The sequence below is a fragment of the Equus quagga genome, chromosome 1 (genome assembly GCF_021613505.1).
Source record: "Equus quagga isolate Etosha38 chromosome 1, UCLA_HA_Equagga_1.0, whole genome shotgun sequence".
Classification (NCBI taxonomy): Eukaryota; Metazoa; Chordata; class Mammalia; order Perissodactyla; family Equidae; genus Equus; species Equus quagga.
This window is the reverse complement of record NC_060267.1, coordinates 47,243,657-47,264,079: the sequence shown is the minus strand read 5'-3', so window position 1 is coordinate 47,264,079 and position 20,423 is coordinate 47,243,657. Positions and strand designations below refer to the sequence as shown.

General features: G+C 38.8%; 1 pseudogene; it reads right to left on the bottom strand.

Moving 5' to 3' along the window:
* Positions 1-3: 3 nt before the first annotated feature.
* Positions 4-15,122, bottom strand: LOC124235593 (protein mago nashi homolog 2-like; annotated as a pseudogene).
* Positions 15,123-20,423: the final 5,301 nt, after the last annotated feature.

Below are 20,423 nucleotides of genomic sequence, written 5' to 3'. Positions count from 1 at the left end.
ATCCAGGCTTTGATATGTTTATTGGAGCACAATTTCAAAGAAAGGTGGCTTTTATTTACAGAATTTAATGTGTGCAGGAACTGTCCAACCCACTTGGACCCAAGTGAGGATAACAATCAAGCTTGTTTATGTATTTTCTTACCTTGTTTGTATACAAAAAAAAATTTGTCTGCTTCACATTCATAAAAATCTCAGTAGTGTGAATGACAAATAAGCCCTCCTTTACCCATCTCTTAATTAAATATAAAAGCAGCTTCAAAAAACACACAACTTGCATTGGTTTAATCTTGAAATGTAATCCAATAAGACTAAAAACTAAACATTTCAGGTCCTGTACCAAACAGTAAAATACTCGAAGGCCTTCAGGATCCCTAAAATTTAAAAAGGTAAGAGTTACTTTCTGGTTTCTAGAATGAAACAACATAATTTTCTAAGTTAATTCCTAAAACAAAACAAAAACCTAAAAACTTAACTTAAAGGAAGCAAGGAGAAGGGGAGAATCTGCTGGTAACTACAATGAACATACTGAACAATTACCATCTCTATCTTTTCTGTAAGAAAGAAATGTAAATTTTCTTCACCAGTATTCATTTCATATTTAAAGTGTTCATTTTCTCATAAAAGTAATAGCTATGTATCACAAAAATGTATAAAGCAGATAAAATTATAAAGATAGAAAAAAATACTTGTAATACTATATGTCACTCCACACAGAGTAACTATAAATATTTTGATGTTGCTCTATTTTTTTAATAACTAAAATCATTCCCTGTGCCCTTTTTAACATTATTTTCCACTACATTAAAAAAATTCACAAATAATTTTTAGTTACTTTAACAATTCTCTCCTTGTTAGAAATTTGGATTTTTTTCCTATTATAAATAAGGCTTCAAAGACCACTTTATGAATAACAGCTTTTTCATTATTTGAGAATATTTCCCCAGAAGAGATGCTCAGAAATGAAATTACTAGGACATAGATGAGTAAAACATCAACAGCTTTCAAAGCATATTATCAAATTGCTTTCCAAAAACACTGTACCAATTTACAATCCCAGTGGGTATGAATGCCACATCCTCACCAACTGTGAGAAAATAAATTTGATAGTTTAAAACTCTCTGGTCAGTCTTTATGAACACAGCCTTTTGTACCCAATAGTTATTAAGCATTCATTCCTTTCTCCTTTCCTGTAATAAATATTCATAAAGCTCCTATGTGTGGGCCAGGCACTGTGCTAACTTTGGAGATGCAACAAGGAGCTCACATGTAAACCAGCAAAGCGACAAATAAGTTATTACAATTTAAAGTGATAGGAAAAAGCAGTGTGCAGACATTTTAAGGGGAAAGAGTAGAAAGAAAGAACTGGAAATAGATTTTTCACACAAAGACAATGGTATGTGCTACAGGGACACAGAACTTGGGAGGATGAGGTAGCTAAAACCATACTTTAGCTCTACTAGATTTTTTTCCATTTATTGGAACTAGAGGAGAATGATGTGACATGGGGCTAATGAGGCTGATATAACCCAATGAGGATTTCTTTTAAATTTTGTCACACTGTTCACAGATTTTTACAAAAAAAGCAGCTAATAAAACTTGGGTATTATTATATTTTTGGATTAAGAATTTTTTGGCAATCAATTAAATACCCTGCTAACATCTTTGATCACAAGTCTTTAATGACATAAGAATCAGAATTACAGCTGGCTAATAAACTGATAGGGTGCCATTGAAATAATCTTAGCAACCTGGCTATAGTTCTCTCGCTATTAGAGATAAATTTTATCAATTTAGTCAAACTGCTTTAACACACTTACTTTGACTGATTTACATCAATAAGAGAACCTATTTTTGATGTGGTGAAAGAAATGTGTTCATCTCCAATTACAATTTCAAGCTCCTGAAAAAAATAAAAGAGAAATGTAGTTAATATAAAAATCCTTCCCAGAGATATCTGTATTCTTACTACCAAAAGGTCCCAATTTTAGCCGCAAGTTTTCTAGCAGTCACAGAGAAGGAAAACAAAAAGGACACTTGATCTGTTAGACGTAAACCATGTCTATAAAATAAGAACCTCATCAACTGCTCAACAGTCCCCAATGCTGGGACCAACCAAAAGTGCTTTCCAGAGATCTCTTAAAGAAGATACTATAAAATGAACAATATACCTAAAAGTGACACACAAACGTTTCTTATAACGTCAGAACAAACTGAAGGCATCACTTTGAAGCCCAATGATGTAAAAATAATAATATGGGTATAAGCCTATTTTTAATATGATAAATACAAACACATTTACCCTTTCTACTGGGCTCTAAAAACAAAATGCATAATAATAATAGCACCACTTTAGTACCTATTATGTGTCAGGTCCTGCTGCTAGGGACTTTACAAACATTATCTGTAATCCCTAAAATACCCTTATCAGGTAGGCTCTATTAGGCTCATTTTACAAATGTGAAATCCAAGATTCATAAAGCATAGGAAAATACTTGTTGATATTTACAACTACTAATTTACAACCACTGATATTTGAATCCTGGACTCTAAGACTAAAAGACTCAGACTCTTTTGAGTTTAAAAAACATTAAGAACTAGTAAAACAAACACCTTAAAGTAGATGCTCCCAGTGTGCCAGGATCACTGTGTAAGTTTTTCTCTATATTTTATCTGCAAATCTAAAACCAGTAATTAAGAGGCTATGTCTGTGACTTTTCAGGTTAAGTAAGAGATGACATTACAGACAGTCTTAGCTACAATTTGATCAGAAGACTTAATTATGCACAGCCTAAGGCACACACACAATGCAAAGTTAAGTGAGACTCTCAAAGTCATAAAATCTTTAATCTGAAGATCCAACAGACAATTTCCGGAGCATGCCTAATCCTCCCCCACCAACCAAAACACATGAACACATCATCAAATGGGTAGATGAAAATACTGGGCTCTCCCTGAGTCTAAAAGACATAAAGAGTTCACTGCTGTTGTTTGTATTTTAGTACATATGCACATATGCATAAAACATACTATCTAAATTTACTTTTTATAAGTGTTTACAATGCATAAAATAAATATTGCTATGACCTTTCCTGTTCTAAATAATGTTTTTTTTTTTAAATAGAAGGGTTAAGTTACTGCTAGAGTGTCAGCATGTTAGATTTCTCCACATTTTCTTCTAGGCAAAGAAGGTGTTACAAAGTATAATCCTCAGGAACATATAAAAGAGAAATTAAAAATTTCCTCCTTCAGGGGTCATATCTCATTTCTCCAGGAGTTGAAAAGACACAATTCTTTCTAACCTGTGAAATCAGGCTTTCAGAGCACTTCAGAAGCCCTTTGAGACACATCAGTTACTCTGAAGGGAATATGAGAGGCAAAGGCAATGGTCAGTTTGAACAAAAAAACCAATCAAATCCCTCTCTGGGGCATAAAGATGCAAATAAGAGGTTTCAAAGTTGTAAATTTGGAGACAGTAAATTTTATATAGTCAATGAGATCCTAAGTCTTGAATTTAACATACACCTGTACTTATTCCTAATAAAAGTGATTAACATACAATACAAATTATTCATAACAATGTGAAAACATCCTAACTTTGACTGTGGTGGCTACAGAGAGGACTGTTCAGAAGGATGTAGATTTCACTTTAGAGCTATGCATCAACTCCTACTAGGATGTAACACAGAAAATGAGGCTAAGTAAAACAAAATTAAAGAGTATGCAGAAATCTTGTCAAGATGGTGGTGTGAGCAGACATTGAACTCGCCTATTCCCACGAACACAACCAAGTTACAACAATTTTTGGAAAAACTGCCCCAGATTGAAAACTGAAAACTGGATAAAAAGAACCCCCCACAACAAAGGACAGCCCTGACAAAGGCAGAAGAGGCAGTCATTCCTGCTAGACAGGAAAAAAGCCCCCTTTGGGAGCAGTGGAGCTTCTCAGCTGGCCAGGCAGGAGCCACCCTAAGGTACGCAACCTTCCCTGGAGGAGTGAGGTCTGGAGCAGGGGTGATACTGCTATAAGCATACTTCGGACTCAGCCCAACTGAGACGGGAGTCTTACTGTCTGGCTTTGCTCACTATTAACTGCAGCAAGGATAACCCCAGGAAAGCTATTAGCTGAAAGCCGAAAAGACTTGGGTCTTAAAGGGCCCACGCACAAACTCACTCATTGCAGCAACCTAAAATCACCAGAGAGAAGGCTGACAGTCCTTTGGTGAAATGAGACTCACCTGGTGGGCTCTGTGGGTATCTTGGTGAGAGGAGAGACCTCTCTTGAGACTGAGACATTGGTGGGGGCCATTGTTCAAAGCTGGTCCAGGCATGCTGACATGGAACCCGGTGGGGGCCATTGAGGTTCATCCCTTGGCCTGTTAGCCCAGGGGTCTGACATGCCCACTAGAGCACAGATTTAATGCAGGCAATCGGCTCTAGGGACCAGCCCCACCTAACAGCAAGCCCTCAGGCTACTTTTCAGCCTGCATTGACTAGGTGCCTTGATCCTCTACAGGCAGGCAAGGGTGTCTGCCCCTGTGGGGCAGGGCCTGTGTGAGGACCAGGTGAACTGTGGGGGACACTGGTGAAGTGGGGGCCCCTGCAGTGCGGCATCAGGGTATGCTCCAGGGGATTGAGAAGTGTGCACAGACCAGGACTGTGTTGACAGTGTATGTGGTGCAGTGGGGGGTGAGGCTTATCAGCAGCAGAAGACCTGTGATTCACAAATAGCCATAAAAAGGATCAGCGCCCCCTTCCAACGCCTGAAATAATTCAGCGCCCCAGTGCCTAGGGCCAGCCCCACTCAGCTGCACTCCTAAGAGAACTGATAACAGCTTGTAGGCCTGAGGCTTATCACAACTGTACCCCATGAGCCTAGCAACCAGCTACACTGGGTACCAACCCAATTAAGAGGAAACCTGCAATAGGAGTGTGCTGATAGACGTTGTAGCAAACAGTGCTGAAGCTCCCCAAACCAAATTTACAAATAGCTTGCCAGGGAAGGAAACATTAGATTCCCTGGGTACCTGCAGTGGGAGCAACCCTGCCACAGCAGAAGGACACAAGTAGCTCACAAAGGGGTCACGCCTGCTTCTGATGGACTGGTGATGAGAGGGAAGCACACTGCTGGGCCTCATAAGGCATCTCATACATAAGGCCACTTCTCCAAGATCAGGAGACATAGCCGACTCACCTAATACATAAAAATAAGCACAGAGAAAGAGGCATAATGAGGAGGCAAAGGAATACTTTCCAAGCAAGGGAACACTACAAAACACCAGAAAAAGGACTAAATGAAACAGAAACTAGTGACCTACTCAACAAAGAGTTCAAACAAAATATCATGAGGATGCTCACAGATATGCAGAGAAGAATGGATGAATACAGTGAGCACATCAGCAAAGAACTGAAAGATAGTTTAAAAAAACCAATCAGAAATGAAGAATACAATACTCAAAATGAGAAATTCACTAGAGGGACTCAATAACAGAGTAGAGGAAGCAGAATAACGGATCAGCGAGCTAGACAAAAGACTAGAGGAAATCACCCAAGTAGAACAGAAAAGAGAAAAAAGAATTAGACAGAATGAGAACAATGTAAGGGAACTCTGGGACAATATCAAGCGTGCTAACATTCGGATTATAGGGTTCCCAGAAGGAGAAGAGAGAAACAAAGGGGCAGAAAATTTATTTGTAGAAATAGTAGAAGAAAATTTTCCTAACCTGAGGAAGGAAACAGACATCCAAGTTCAGGAAGCACAGAGAGCTCCAAACAAAATAAGCTGAAAGAGGCCCACACCCAAGACATATTATAATTAAAATGTCCCAAATTAAACACAAAGAGAGATTCCCAAAAGCAGCAAGAGAAAGGCCACAAGTGACATATAAAGGGAAGCCCATCAGGCTATCAGCGGACTTCTCAGCCAAGATTGTACAGGTGAGAAGAGAATGCAATGACGTACTTAAAGTGCTAAAAGGAAAAAACCTACAGCCAAGAATACTCTATCCATCAGGTTGTCGTTCAGAATGGAAGGAGAGATAAAGAGCTTCTCAGACAAGCAAAAATTAAAGGAGTTTATCACCAAGAAACCAGTTCTGCAAGAAATGTTGAAGGGACTTACTTAAGTGGGAAAGAAATGACCACAAGTAGAGATTAAAAAAAATTATCAAAAAAACAAAACAACAACAACAAAAAACTGGCAATAAAATCACTTGTAAGGTAAAAATATAGTAAAGGCAGCAGATCAACTACCTGTGAAGAAAATATGAAGGTTAAAAGACAAATGTACTAAAATCACCTATTTCAATGATAAGAGGATAATGGATAGACACACACTAAACAAGAGACTATATATGATTTGAAAAACATATAATGTGGAGGAGGGGAATGAAAAAGTAGAGCTTTTAGAAAGAGGTCAAGCTAAACAGTCGATCAACTCAATATAGACTATTATATGCATAGTGTATTAAATAAGGTCCTCATGGTAATCACAAATCAGAAACCTCTAACAAGCAAGAAATAAAGTAAGACAAAAGAAATCAAACATATTCCTAAAGATAGCCATCAAACCACAAGGGAAGAGAGCAAGAGAAAAAGACACAACCAGAGAAGAACTACTAAAACACCCAGAAAAAAAAGTAACAAAATGGCAATAAATAGATATTTATCAATAGCTACTTTAAATATAAATGGACTAAATGCTCCAATCAAATGCCATGGGGTGGCCAATTGGATAAAGAACAAGAGCCATGTATACGCTGCATAAAAGAGACACACCTCAGACCTAAAGACACTCACAAACTGAAAGTGAAATGATGGAAAAAGATATCCCATGCAAATGGCAAAGAAAAGAAAGCAGGGGTAGCAACACTTATATCAGACAAAACAGACTTTAAAACAAAAACTTTGACAAGAGACAAAGACAGATACTGCAGAATGATAAAGGGAACAATCCAACAAGAAGATATAACACTTGTAAATATCTACGCACCCAACATAGGAGCACCTAAATATATAAAGCAATTATTAACAGACATAAAAGGACAAATAGACAGTAACACAATAATAGTAGGGGACTTTAACAATCCACTTACACTGATGCAAAGATCATCGAAACAGAAGATCAATAAGGAAACACTGGCCTTAAAGGATACATTAGACTAGACGGACTTAGTAGATATATACAGAAGATTCCATCCAAAAACCACAGAATACACATTCTTTTCAAATGCCCATGGAACATTCTCCAGGATTGATCACTTATTTGGCCACAAAACAAGTCTCAATAAACTTAAGAAGACTGAAATAATACCATGTATCTTTTCTGACCACAAAGGTATGAAACTAGAAATCAACTACAGGAAGAAAAGCAGAAAAGCCACAAAAATGTGGAGATTAAACAAAATGCTACTGAACAATAATTGGGTTAATGAAGAAATCAAAGAAATCAAAAAATTCCTGGAGACAAATGAAAATGAAACCACAACATTCCAAAATCTGTGAGTTACAGCAAAAGTGGTTCTAAGAGGGAAGGTTATAGCAATTCAGGCCTACCTCAAATAAGAACAACTGCAAATAGACAATCTAAAAGTGCTTCTAAAGCTACTGGGAAAAGAACAACAAACAAAGCCCAAAATCAGCAGAAGGAAGGAAATAATAAAAATCAGAGCAGAAAGAAACACAATAGAGACTAAAAAAACAATAGAAAAAATTAATGAAACCAAGAGCTGATTCTTTGAAAAGATAAAGAAAATTGAGAAACCATTAGCTAGACTCACCAAAAAAAAGGAGAGAAGGCTCAAATAAATAAAATCAGAAATGAAAGAGGAGAGATTACAACGGACACCTCAGAAATACAAAAGATAATAAGAGAATACTATGAAAAGCTATATACCAACAAATTGGATAATCTAAAAGAAATGGATAAATTCTTAGAAACATACAACCTTCCAAAACTGGACCAAAAAGAAGTAGAAAATTTGAATAGACCGATCACCAGCAAGGAGATCGAAACAGGAATCAAAAACCTCCCAAAAAATAAAAGTCCAGGACCAGATGGCTTCTCTGGTGAATTCTACCAAACATTCAAAGAAGACTTAAGACCTATCCTTCTCAAACTCTTCCAAAAAATTGAAGAGGAGGGGAGGCTTCCTAACTCCTTCTACGATGCCAACATTATCCTGATACCGAAACCAGACAAGGACAACACAAAAAAAATTACAGGCCATAGGCAGTACACTCTTTGACATCAGTTTCAAAAGAATCTTTTCGGACACTATAACTCCTCAGTTGAGGGAAACAATAGAAAGAATAAACAAATGGGACTTCATCAGACTAAAGAGCTTCTTCAAGGCAAGGGGAAACAGGATTGAAACAAAAAAACAGCTCACTAATTGGGAAAAAATATTTACAAGCCACTTATCCGACAAAGGGTTAATCTCCATAATATACAAAGAACTCACACTGCTTAACAACAAAAAAACAAACAACCCGATCAAAAAATGGGCAGAGGACATGAACAGACATTTCTCAAAAGAAGATATGAATATGGCCAATAGACACATGAAAAGATGTTCATCATCGCTAATCCTCAGGGAAATGCAAATCAAAACTACACTAAGATATCACCTTACACCCTTTAGATTGGCAAAAACATCCAAAACCAAGAGCGACAAATGTTGGAGAGGTTGTGGAGAAAAAGGAACCCTCATACACTGTTGGTGGGAATGCAAACTGGTACAGCCACTATGGAAAACAGTATGGAGATTTCTCAAAAAGTTAAAAATAGAAATACCCTATGACCCAGCCATCCCACTACTGGGTACCTATCCTAAGAACCTGAAATCAGAAATCCCAAGACTCCCTTGCACCCCTATGTTCATCGCAGCATTATTTACAATAGCCAAGACGTGGAACCAACCTACATGCCCAGAAACTGATGATTGGATAAAGAAGATGTGGTATATATACACAATGGAATACTACTCAGCCATAAAAAAAGACAAAATTGGCCCATTCACAGCAATGTGGATGGACCTTGAGGGTATTATGTTAAGCAAAATAAGCCAGTCAGAGAAAGACGAACTCTATATGACTGCACTCATAGGTGGAAGTTAGTATATTGATAAGGAGATCTGATCGGTGGTTACCAGGGAAAAGGGGGGGTGGGGGGAGGGCACAAAGGGGGAAGTGGTGTACCCACAACATGACTAACAAAAATGTACAACTGAAATCTCACAAGGTTGTAATCTATCATAACATTAATAAAAAAAAAAAATTACAGGCCAATATCACTGATGAACATTGATGCAAAAATCCTCAACAAAATACTAGCAAATCGAATACAATAATACATGAAAAAGATCATACATCATGATCAAGTGGGTTTCATTCCGGGGATGCAGGGATGGGACAACATCCACAAATCTATCAACATGATGCACCACATTCACAAAATGAAGAATAAAAGTCACATAATTATCTCAATAGATGCAGAGAAAGCATTTGACAAGATACAGTTTCCATTTATGATAAAAACTCTAAATAAAATGGGTATAGAAGGAAAATACTTCAACATAATAAAGGCCATATATGACAAACCCACAGCAAATATCATTCTCAATGGAGAAAAACTGAAAGCTATTCCTCTAAGAACAGGAACAAGACAAAGATGCCCACTGTCACCACTCTTATTTAACATAGTATTGGAAGTCCTAGCCAGAGCAATCAGGCAAGAAATAGAAATAAATGGGATCCACATTGGAAAAGAAGTGAAACTGTCACTCTTGCAGACGACATGATTTTATATCTAGAAAACCCTAAAGATTCCACTAAAAAACTTTTAGAAACAATAAAGGAATACAGTTAAGTTGCGGGATACAAAATCAACGTACAAAAACTTGTTGCATTTCTATAAACTAACAACAAAGTAGCAGAAAGAGAAATTAAGAATACAATCCCATTTACAATTGCAACAAAAAGAATAAAATACCTAGGAATAATCTTAGCCAAAGAGGTGAAAGATCTGTACACTGAAAACTATAAAACATTGTTGAAAGAAATCAAAGAACACACAAAGAAATGGAAAGATATTCCATGCTCTTGGATTGGAAGAATTACCATCATTAAAATATCCATACTTCCAACGCAATCCCTATCAAAGTTCCAACAACATTTTTCACAGAAATAGAACAAAGAATCCTAAAATTTATATGAAACAACAAAAAACGCTGAATAGCAAAAGGATTCCTGAGAAAAAAGAACAAAGCTGGAAGTACCACACTCCCTGATTTCAGATTATACTACAAAGCCATAGTAACCAAAACAGCATGGTACTGGCACAAAAACAGACACACAGATCAAGGGAAGAGAATTGAGAGCCCAGAATTAAACCCATACGTTTATGGACAGCTAATATTCAACAAGGGAGCCAAGAGCATACAATGGAGAAAGGAGAATCTCTTCAATAAATGGTGCTGGGAAAACTGGACAGCCACATGCAAAAGAATGAAAGTAGACCATTCCCTTACACCATGCACAAAAATCAACTCAAAATGGATTAAAGACTTGAATGTAAGACCCGAAACCATGAAACTTCTAGAAGAAAACATAGGCAGTATGCTCTTTGAGATCGGTCTGAGCAGCATATTTTCAAGTCCCATGTCTGACCGGGCAAGGGAAACAAAAGAAAAAATGAACAAATGGGACTACATCAAACTAAAAAGCTTCTGCACAGGAAAGCAAACCATCAACAAAATGAAAAGACAACCTAACAATTGCGAGAAGATATTTGCAAACCATATATCAGATAAGGTGTTAATATCCAAAATATACAAAGAACTCATACAGCTCAACAACAAAAAAACCAACAATCCAATTAGAAAACAGGCAAAAGATCTGAACAGAGATTTCTCCAACGAAGATATATGGATGGCCAACAGGCATATGAAAAAATGCTCAACATCATTAGCTATCAGGGAAATGCAAATCAAAACTACAATGAGGTATCACCTCACTCCAGTCAGAATGGCTATAATTAACAAGACAGGAAACAACAAATGTTGGAGAGGATGTGGAGAGAAGGGAACCCTTGTTCACTGCTGGTGGGAGTGCAAATTGATACAGCCACTATGGAAAGCAGTATGGAGCATCCTCAGAAAATTAAGGATAGATCTACCATATGATCCAGCTATCCCACTGCTGGGTATTTATCCAAAGAACTTGAAAACACAAAAGCATAAAGATACATGCACACCTATGTTCATTGCAGCATTCTACACAATAGCCAAGACTTGGAACAACCTAGGTGCCCATCAAGGGATGAATAGATAAAGAAGATGTGGTATTTATACACAATGGAGTACTACTCAACCATAAGAAATGATGAAATCCGGCCATTTGTGACAACATGGATGGACCTTGAGGGTATTATGCTGAGTGAAATTAGTCAGAGGGAGAAGGTCAAATACCATATGATCTCACTCATAAGTAGGAGATAAAAACGATGACAAACAAACACATAGCAAAGGAGATTGGATTGGTGGTTACCACAGGGGAAGCGGGGATCGGGGGGAGGGCAAAAGGAGTGATTAGGCTCACATGTGAGGGGATGGACTATAATTAGTTTTTGGGTGGTGAACATGATGTAATCTACACAGAATTTGAAATATATTATGACGTACATCCGAAAATAAATAAATGGAAAAAAAAGAGTACTTACCTGGTGCCTACTAAACAGAAATCCAAAGAATCAATAAGGATCTATTTTAAATAAAGAGAAACACCGTAATTATATTATCAATTTTTAATATTTAAGCATCTACAGAATGACCAATACGAACCTGTCGGCCAAGCCTGTTGGGGGAGGCCACAAAGCATCATCTTCTTTTGTAATTTCACTGTCATCAATAATCCTCTTCAATTCTTCCATTACACTCTTGTGTACATAAGCCTGAAAATAAGTTATAATAAAAATTTCATAATGCCTATTTCTTCTCATAGTTCAAAAGTAAATGATAAAACGTAGTTATGAACCCTGAATATTCAAACGGAATATCACAGAAAAATTTAATTCTGATTCCAAAAGTACAAGACGGGAGAGAATGATTCATCCTATGATTTTTTTCCACTCTCTTGCCCTTTCCTTCAAGATATATATTTTCCCTCTTCACATCATTAACCCCATTATAAAACCAAGTATTCTGCCTTTTTAACATGAGATTCAAATATCTCCAAGTGGCTAATGGTGACGACACAAAATTATGAGATGAACAGAGACAAAAGCAAGTGCACATCATAGTGTGCTGAACTTTCTATCTCTAACTTTTGAGTCTTTCATTTAAAATTATACTGTGTTTCAATCATGATTATCAATTAATAGTGAACAGAGTAAAATGACAAATTATAAAATGAATTAAGCGATACGTTCAAATGTGGGATTACAAATTAATATACTCAGATTGCTTCTTTTGTTGTTACAGAAGCTAACAACTATATCTAATTTAAGCAGAATCCCTTTTGAATCTATTAATTGGCTTCTTTACAATACAGCCTTAGATGTACTTTTGTAAATTCAACACAGACATGAGGAAAACGAGCTAAATGCAAAAAATTAGACATTCAAAAAAAACTTACTTCTTTTCTGATCATGACATCATTTTTGTAATTGCTGTTGTTGGCATATCTAAGCTTTCCTGTGGGGAGTGGAAAAAAATTCAATCTATAACAGCAAAAACTGCTAAAACAAATAAAGAAGCAACATCGTAAGCAATTTTGAAAATGAAAGCTATTTTATACTACTATTTTTATTAATTATTTCCTCCCTCCTAGCATAAGATCAATGCTAGGCACGTAGATACTCAAAAATTTACTGGTAAATTGTCTACAGTTGAAGCCAGTCAAATTTTTCAATATTCCATGCCTTTGATATAATTTTTAAATATTTGATATAATTTTTAAGTATTCCATGCCTTCAACGTAATTCAGTGTAATGGGAGGGCCATTTCTAAGTCCCATTTTCTTAAGCTATGTCATGAACTACACAGGGAATCTGAAAAAGGAACAAATATTTCTTTTAAAGTTTATGTTGTATGGCTGTATTGGTGCTCAGTGATTTACTCAGAAGACTTAATCTAATCCATAAAACAACACTAAAAAGTAGGTTTTCTTCTCTCACCTATTCATAGTTGAGAAAGCAGAGTGAAGTAAAACTTGCCCAGGGTGACACAAGATTCAGGTCTAGATCTACCATCTTCCAATACTCCTGCTTTCCCCACTACTCCAAAATGTTCTCTGTTAATTATTTTCCTTCAAATTAATGTATGTATATAATATGACAATGCTAATATTTTACAATTGTTACTAGGAAGCATACAAACTATGTGCTGCTTCTGGATAAAGGTTGGCCAGTGGCTTAGGTGATCTATAGCTAATTTTAATCTGCCATGACTTTTGTACTCCCTGATGCACGCTTCTCCTCATGCACAAGTGCAAATGTAATGTGGTCCTGATCCTCTACAAGGATAGATTATCCTAATGAGGTGAACCCCTTAAGAACCACTGTCTTTGTGAGTCACTGTTACTGATGAGCAAGCGGATGGTGTGGTGGCAGATAAACGGACGAGAACCACTGTCCTGCCATGAAATTTCCTTGATGATATTAGACTACTTAATTTATGTTACTGGGTAAAAGTAATATGGACAAGCTGAAAACTGTTCACAGGGAAAGGCACTGAAAACAGTATCACATAAGAAAAGAAAAGATGGAGAATTCAGGTAAATTGGTTACTTAGCTAAATTTAGAAGAGACCTGAGAAGAACAAGAGGTGATTATGGTTTCTAAATTGCAGGGCTCTAGTTCCTTAAGTTCTGCCTGAAATGTCTGCTACTGTTCCCCTTTCCTAATATGTGATCCTCCCTTAATTTTTCTTTCATCCTCTCATAGAACTTTGTCCAAAGCATGAACATAGCACTTAATATCCATACTACTTTATGGTTAGTTTCATGTCTGTGTCCCTCGCCAAGACACAACTCCTTGAAGAAAATCCAAGAGTCTTACTCAGTTACTGCACCTTAAATTTTTGGATTCACATGTTGCCCAGCAAATAATATACCTTCAAAAAACAAAAGCCTATGCAGTTGTACTGTCCTTGTTTCAAGAAGAGTTCAATACACAATAAGACTCTCTAAAGAGAATCAGAGCTGTGAAATGACAGAATCTGCTGCACATTACCTGGGCAGCAGGCAGTTCCACCTCGCCCTCTACTCATGCTGCTCTCAGCGGTCTTCAACGTTTCTCCCTTAGAGACCAAGAAAAATACTCTCAAGACTCCTCTCAACCGTCACCTTCTTTAGGAAGCTTTTCCCAATTCTTTCACATAGATCTAACCACTCCCCATTTTTTGTATTCTTAATCCATCCAAAGGAGAATAACTGTATTTAAAGCACGCAAAAAACATCATTACACTCATTTTTCTACACGTCGGGCGCCCCCCCTCCGGAACAGGTCTCATTCGTTTTTCGACACGTTGCCTTACATACAGCGACTGAATGAATAAAATGGATGAATGGGTAATCGGAAAGTTACTAGTCACAGAAAGAATATCAGTATCCATGGATCGCTGCGGGGTGGGGACGTTCTCAGAAATGATCATGTTATGTATTAGGTCGAAAAACTAGATGACCTGCAAGGTCCGCAGCGCTGCGCTGATTCTGGGATTCTGATTCACACGGGTTCAGCTTTTCAGCATCTGGCAGGATTAGCTTTTCTGAATTAATTTACACCCACTATCTTCCATTCACGAAACCAATTTATGCCTTCTATACTCTTAAACTCCTATTGCTTCGTCTCAAGCAGTGGCCTCAGCTCACATTGCAAACTCGCAGCCCGCCGAAGCTGCTCGCCCCACCCCGCCTCCTCCGCGGCAGGTCCGCCTCGCTTCCTTCCCCAGCTCAGCACCACGCTGGGGGCGGCGCCAGCGGCCCCTCCTCTGCTCACCGTCCGGTCGAAACTCAAACTCCAGAAACTCGTGTCCAAATTTCCCCTTGTGCCCTACGTAGTAGCGCAGGTAAAAACCGCTGGCCATGGCCATTTTTGTCCCTGGAAAGCCTGCAGAAGACCTGGCCAACGTGCCACCGGGCGCCTGGCAGTGACGTCAGTTGCACAGGCTCTAAGCCTCACTGCGCGCGCGCTCTTTGCGCCTCTCGGATGCTCAGAGGAGAGCCGGAAGGCGGCATCTCTCAGGAAAGACTCGGAGGCACGGGATGGAGGGTAGTAGGGATGTGAGTTTTGCTTTACTAGGATTGTAAGCGCCTTACTTTCAATACTAAGTAGGTCATGTTACATTAGCAGAGCACAGAACTGTGAAGCTATGATAGCATTTTTTATGGGTTTAGGACTGAGGTCTGTGAGTCGTGTTTTTTGGGTCTCTCATTCTCGCTGGATCTTGTGAGGTTGGTGTGGCATTATTTCACTTTAGGTGGTGGGACGACGAAAGAAAAATCCCAGATTCAGTGGCAGATGTGGAATACAACCCTTTTCCCCTGCTAGATTCCTAACACGGAGCTTTCCCGTTCGGACAAGGATTGCTAGTTACCCGGCAGCTAGAAGCCTGTGTTAGTAGAGACAAAATAGAAAGAATCCGTTAGACAAAAGGTCTGCAGTTTTGAAAAGCACATCCAAACTGAGAATTCCTGATATCATGGTATAAAAATCCTTTTAATAACGAAACTTCTTTCATTCAGTAAGGGGTAACCTTTAGTGGCCTGTGGAGTTTTCTCAATTTGACTTAGGGTCAAATGTTTTAGCGGAGGTTTCTTACCAGATAAAACTAAATTGAGGAAGTGAACGAATGTTCCGGAGTGGCCTGCGTTTTGAATGATGGGAAAAGACAAGGTTAGCTTTTACACAAAGTCTACTTTTCAAATATTGTTGCATCACTTATTTTATCTACACACACAGTAATTCTGACTGCTGGATGACCTTTAACCATCAGAGGGATTTAGTAGAAAGAGTGGGGATCAGAAGACCTGGGATTCATTCCCAACACTTATCTGGACCTAACCTTGGTCAAGTCACCATCTCTAAGCATGTCTGTTCATCTGCCAAACAAATATACTATGGTCAACTTTGCCAAGCTCACAGAATTCTTGAGAGGATCAAATGAGGTTCTGCATGTAAAATAAGCTTTAAAATTTATAAAACACTATGTGTCAATTTTGCACGCATTCCTATGTGCCAGAAAGGGTTGGACACTAGTAACAAAAGGATAGAGCTGGGGCTGGCCCTGTGGCATGCTGGTTAAGTTCACCCGCTCTCCTTTGGCGCCCCAGGGTTCACCATTAAGGTCCCGGTTGTGGACCTACACAGTGTTCAGCGGGCCATGCTGTGGCAATGACCCACATACAAAATAGAGGAGGACTGGCACAGATGTTAGGTCAGAAACAGTCTTCCTCAAGGTAAAAGAGGAAGATTGGCAACAGATATTAACTCAGGGCCAAGCTTCCTTATCAGAAATAAATAAATAAAAATTAAAGAAAACAAAAATAGAGCACTTTGCACTTGTAGTCTAGAAACCAAAGCAAAGACGTAGACACATATTAGCACAAGGGAGCAATTGGTATAAGAAAGAATTTTTTTAAATGCTGGTAGTACACCAGAGGAAGCAAGTCACTTTATTGGGGAATAGAGGAAATTAAAGAAAGGGAAGTATCAGGGAAGGCTTGTGACAAGGTCTGCTATTTGAATTGGACCTTGTTGGATAAGTTCAGTATGTGTTCAGAGGGATGGAAAAGCATTCCAGGAAGAAAATCGCCTGAGAAAAGACATAGTTGTCTGAAAATGCATGACTTTGGAAAGCCAAAAAATTCAGTATAGCTAAAACATAAGGTTCATAGAAATATAATAACTAGAAAGGCAGATTGGGCCAGGTAATGTTGAACCTATATTCACAATTGTGTAACTGTCAATATAGGAATTCATATAAATCATTGTGTAAGTGTTAACACTGAAAAATTAATCAGTTCCTACTATAGCCTGACATTGTGGAAAATATACAAGAAGCATAAAGAACCATCCCTTACCACTAGGGTGAAATTTAACCATTTCAGCTTGCCCAGGATTGAGGAGTTTCCTGGGATGAGGGACTTTCAGTTTTAAAATGTGGACAGTCCCAGGCAGACTGAGATGAGTTGGTCACTGTACTTACTACCAGAATATCCCACAGAAATTTGACCAAAATATTACATTGTATCTCTGAAATATAGACATAATCCACTTGGTTTGTGTTTTTTTGTAGGGAGCCTCATTCAATATCTTTAGATTCCCTAATGCATTTCCTTCAAATTTTTGGCACATGTGCCAGTGTTCATCTTTGTTCCTTACCTAAATAGAGCTACAGGAACCAGAACTGTGACTATTGAACTTATAGAAGGTACAGTGTTAAGATCTTTATCTGTGGGCCAATGACAGTCTTTATCCTCTAAAAAGACTTCTGAGCTCAAAAGACTGCTCCTCTCTAACTGTGGTTTTAGGGTGAAATATGAAAATATATTTACTTAATCCATCATATATTTAAGCCTAAATAAATGCAAAAATGTTGACCTCTAGTATCAGTATGTTAGTGCCATCTAGTCAATTCCAGCTCCTGGGGACCCTGTGTACAGCACAGATGAACTCAGCCTAACAGGGCTGAACTCTGCCTGGTCTTATGCACCATCCTGTCATCTTCTGGTGCTATATCAGACAAGGCACCCCTCCTGCTGATAGGATTTTCATGGCAAATGCTTTGGGAAGTGGGTGGCCAGGTCCTTCTGAGTCTGTCTTAGTCTAGAAGCTCCTCTGCAACCTGTCCATCGCGGGTGACCCTGCTAGTATTGGAAATACTGGTGTCATAGCATTCAGCATCACAGGAACATGCAGCCACCACAGTATGACAACCAACAGACAGATAGTGTGGTTCCCTGATGGAAAAAAATATCCGGGACACAGTGACAAGAGTGCCAAATCTAAACCACTAAACCACCAGGGGTGGTATCTAGTATCACTATAAGGATTGAAAAGTGATAAAGCATTTGTGTTTTGTGGTCTTCTTAGATGTTGCAAACAAAGATGTGGAAATATTCTGAGTGGCTACTGAGCACTAGAAATAGGGCTAGTGAGGCTGACAAACTGAATTTTTTAATTTATTAAATTTGTATGAATTTAAATTAATATTTAGATAACCATGTGTCTACTGGCTACTGTATGGGACAGAACAGTTATATAAGAACCATTTCATACACTTTTACTTGGGCTGGAAATTGTAAAAATATTTTTTGAATGTTGAGAAATCTCAATTTCAGTCACTTGTAGGCATCGAATTACGGGATCAAACCTGGTGTTACCACAGTTAATTTATAAAAATACATGTTTGAGCTGTTTAAATGAAGCCAAGTTAGGAACTATTTCCACCTTTGCTAATGCAACCTCTCTGTGGTCAGCTTCAAACCACCCTTGTGAAGTAGTTAAGAAGTAAACAGGAAAGATGGTGTCAAGATGGCAACATACTCAGACTCTGAACTCACCTCCTCCCTTGGACACTACAAATTTACAACTACTCTTGGAAAAATTATGCCTGAGAAGGGACTTAAAACTGGATAAAAAGAACTCCACAACAGGGGTCACTGCTGACTGAGGAAGAAGAGGCACAAATTCATTTCTGGTGAGAAAAACTCCACCTTTGAGCTGTGGTGCTTCATGGCCAGCCAGGAGCAATCCTAAGGTATGAAGCCTTCCCTGGAGAAGGGGGAGACCTAAGCAGAGAGTGTTACCACAATAAGCAGCTTTTGAACTCAGTACAACTGAGACAAGTCTCATAATATCTGGTATTACTGGCTGTTATCTACAATGGGGAATACCCCAAGAAAGCTATCAGACTTAAGGGAAACAAAAGCCTGCTCTTAAAGGGCTCTAACACAAAATCACCCATTTTGGAAAGCAAGCTATAATCACTAGAAAGAAAGGTGCTCAGTCCTTTGGTGAAAAGAGACTCAATTGATAGGCTCTGGGTGCATCTTAGGGAGAGGTGAGAACTCTCCAGGGAGTGAGACATTGGTGGCAACTGTTATTGTGACCTAGTGCAGGGATGCTGACACAGACAGTAGCAGAGGCCATTGGAGTTCTTCCCCTGGTTGTTAGCCCAGGGTCTTGCCCACCCACTAGAGCACCAATTTAATCCAGGTCAGCAAGGGTAGGCAGCCCACCCTAGGGTCTGGCCCTACTGTACAACAAGTCTTTGGGCAATTTGTGGGCCCATATTGGCATGTTTACTGGAACCTGTGCAGCAGGGCAAGTGGGTCCAGCTCTGTGGGGCAAGGCATTTGCTAGGATGGGGCCTGCATTGGTGGAGTATGTGGGGCCTCTACAGCAGGGCTACTCGGCCTGCCTCATTGGATTGGGGTGAGCACTTGGGGCAGGACTATAGTGACAGTGTATGTGGCCCTGTGGGTGGTGTGGCTTGTTGGCAGCAGACTTATGCTTCTCAAACAGCCACATAGAGGGTTGCCCCACCTTCCAAAGCCTGCACAATTGGCTGCTCCCATGACTGGGGCCTGTGGCACTCAGAAACAATCCTGAGACAGCTGACAAGAGACATGCAGGGCAGAGGCCTATTGCAATCAGAAGCCCCTGAGCCTAGCAACCAGCCATTCTGGGGCCTACTCACTTAACAGAGAAACTGCAACAGGAATGTGCTATATGACCTTGCAGCCAACTGTTCTAGGGCTCCCCATGCCTGATAAAGTGATGAAGTGTCCATAGAAACTACATACAGCTGAGCATTACAACCAGCTGGCCGGGGAGACCATCTAGCCTCCCCAGGCACTTACAACAAGAGCAACCCTGTCACAACAGAAAGACACACATAGCCCATACTGGGAAGACTCATGGAACATTTGGAATTAGTGAGGAAGGGAAGCATACTGCTGAACCTCATAAGAAATCTCTTACATAAGGCCACCTCTCCAAGTTTGGGAGATATAGCTGGCCTACCTAATACATAGATATAAGCACAGGGAAAGAGGCAAAATGAGGACACAAAGGAATATGTTCCAAGTAAGGGAAGAAAGCAAAACCCCAGAAAAGAACTAAGTGAAACAGAGATAAACAATCTACCTGACAAAGAGTTCAAACAAAAAGTCATAAAGATGTTTACTGATCTTGGGAAAAGAAAGGATGAATTCAGTGAGAACATCAACAAAGAACTGGGAAATACAAAAAAGATCCAGTCAGAAATGAAGAATACAATACTGGAAATGAAAAATTCACTGTAGGTACTCAATAGTAGAGTAGAAGATAGAGAAGAATAGATCAGCAAGTTTCACAAAGACTAGAGAAAGTCACCCAAGCTGAGCAGATAAAAAAAAAAAGATTTAAAAAGAAGGCGATCAAT